We start from the raw sequence: 3,014 nt of genomic DNA on the forward strand, positions 1-3,014 counted from the left end.
GTATCAATTCTATGCGAAGTTTTCAAAATGTGAGTTTTGGCTTGATGATGTTCTTTACCTTGGTCATATCATCTCTGCCAAGGGCATCGCTGTTAATCCCGAGAAGGTGTCTGCAATTGTGAATTGGGAACCTCCTCAGAATGTCAAGCAGCTCCGCAGTTTTCTTGGTCTTGCAAGCTATTGCCGAAGATTCGTTGAGAATTTCTCTAAGATTGCAAAGCCTCTTTCCATCCTCCTCCAGAAGCATGTGAAGTATGTCTGGTCTCCTGAGTGTGACGTTGCTTTCAACACTCTCAAATAGAAACTAGTCACAGCTCCTGTCTTAACTCCTCCTGACGAATCCAAGCCATTTGAAGTTTTCTGTGATGCTTCTCTCCAAGGTCTCGGTGCTGTGTTAATGCAAGAGAAGAAAGTTGTGGCCTATACCTCTCGTCAGTTGAAGCCCAATGAAAAGAACTACCCCACTCACGATCTTGAGTTGGCGGCAGTTGTCCATGCATTAATAACATGGAGACATCTCTTGTTGGGAAGACAAGTGGACATTTTCACCGATCACAAGAGTCTCAAGTACATCTTCACTCAGCCCAACCTCAATCTCAGGCAGACTCGATGGGTCGAAATGATTCAAGAGTACAATCCGAGTATTGAATATACTCCAGGCAAAGCCAATGTCATTGCAGATGCTTTGAGCAGGAAGGCTTATTGCAACAGCTTAATTCTCAAGCCATTCCAACCGGATCTTTGTGAAGCTTTCCGCAAGCTGAATCTCCAAGTTGTTCCTCAAGGCTTTCTTGCCAACCTCATAGTCTCTCCTTCTTTGGAAGATCAAATTCGTGAGGCACAACTCCTGGATACCATGGTGAAGAAGGTGAAACGTGGTATCGACAAGGGTCTTTCCAAATACAAGTGCTATCGCATTGATGACAGAGACACTTTATTCTTCAAGGACCGGATTGTGGTTCCTAAAGGTGATCTAAGGAAAGTCATGATGAACGAGGCGCACAATTCTCTTCTTTCCGTTCATCCTGGAAGTACGAAGATGTACCATGACCTCAAGCAGTCGTATTGGTGGACTCGAATGAAGCGGGAAATTGCTCAATTCGTGAATGAATGTGATGTCTGTCGAAGAGTGAAAGCAGAACACCAACGACCAGCTGGTCTCCTCCAACCTCTTGCTATCCCAGAATGAAAGTTTGATCATATCGAAACGGACTTCGTGACTGGTTTTCCAAAGTCCAAGCGTGGAAATGATGCTATCTTCATTGTCATCGACAAGCTTTCTAAAGTGGCTCATTTCCTTCCAATCAAAGAATCTATCACAGCAGCTCAGTTGGCAGAGCTATACACCTCCAGGATTGTCTCCTTGCACGGCATTCCACAATTGATTTCTTCAGATCGTGGAAGCATCTTCACCTCTAAGTTCTGGGACTCCTTCCAGAAGGCCATGGGCACCAACATTCGGTTCAGCACAGCTTTCCATCCTCAAACTAGTGGTCAAGTCGAGCGAGTCACTCAAATTCTTGAAGATATGCTCAGGGCTTGTGTCATTTCCTTTGGCATGAAATGGGAAGATTGTCTTCCATATGCCGAATTCTCCTACAACAACAGCTTCCAAGCAAGTTCAAGCAAGGCCCCATTCGAGATTCTCTATGGCAGAAAGTGTCGTACTCCTCTCAATTGGTCAGAGACTGGTGAACGCCAACTTCTTGGCAATGACTTAATCACAGAGGCTGAAGAAATGTGTAAAGTCATCCGTGATAATCTCAAAGCCGCGCAATCGCGCCATAAGAGTTACTATGATAGTAAGCACCGTGATGTGGCTTTCGAGATCGGAGACCATGTCTACCTCCGCGTCTCTCCAATGAAAGGCACTCGTCGCTTCGGTATCAAAGGGAAGCTTGCCCCTAGATACGTGGGTCCTTTCAAGATCATTGGCAAAAGAGGCGACCTCGCCTATCAACTTGAGCTTCCTTCCAACTTCGCGAACGTGCACGATGTGTTCCACGTGTCACAGCTTCGCAAGTGCTTCAAGACGCCTGAGCGCACTATCAACTTCAAAGAGATTGACCCCCAAGAAGATCTGTCTTATCATGAGCATCCCGTTGCTATTCTCGAAGAAACTGAGCGCAAGACTCGCAACAAGTCAATCAAATTCCTGAAAGTGAAGTGGTCGCACCATTCCGACCGAGAAGCAACCTGGGAACGCGAGGACCACCTCTGTTCGGAATATCCAGAGTTCTTTCAGTCCTAGATCTCGGGACGAGATCCTCTCGTAGCGGTGGAGTGTTGTAACACCTCGGATATAACTTTCCATATTTGTAACTCCAACTCTTGCCATTTCCGGCTATGTGTTATGATATTCCCTTCGTGGTCGGGTTTTGTTTTCCGTTTTTGCATTTTGTTCATGTCATGCATCTCATATCATGTCATCATGTGCATTGCATTTGCATACGTGTTCGCCTCATGCATCCGAGCATTTTCCCCATTGTCCGTTTTGCATCCGGCACTCCCATCTCCTCCGGCGCACCCCTTTTGTTTTCCTTTCGTGAGCGGGTGTTGAACGTTCTCGGAATGGACCGAGTCTTGTCAAGTGGCCTTGTTATAACACCGGTAGACCACCGGTCAAGTTTCGTTCTATTTGGAGGTCGTTTGGTACTCCAACAGTTAACCGGGTAACCGCAAAGTCCGTTTGGGTGTTCCAGCAAAAACTCCTCTCTAAACAGCCCAAAACCCAGCAAACTCACTTCCATGCTCTAGGTCGTTCGATCACGATCGTGTGGGCGAAAACCGCACTCCATTTGGAGTCTCCTAGCCCCCTCTAGCTATATATAGGCATCCCTCCCGTAATACGTTCGCGGTCCAAACCCTAACCCGCTCCTCCGCGCCGTCGGACACGTCCGCCGCCGGACAGACGTTTCTCCACTGACACCCTCATCCAACCAGAACGTGCCACGTCACCCCGCCGGCCACCCTCTCTCTCTCCTCCACCGCGCGGCCCGCCGAAGCCCGTCCCC

The sequence above is a fragment of the Triticum aestivum genome, chromosome 3D (genome assembly GCF_018294505.1).
Source record: "Triticum aestivum cultivar Chinese Spring chromosome 3D, IWGSC CS RefSeq v2.1, whole genome shotgun sequence".
Classification (NCBI taxonomy): Eukaryota; Viridiplantae; Streptophyta; class Magnoliopsida; order Poales; family Poaceae; genus Triticum; species Triticum aestivum.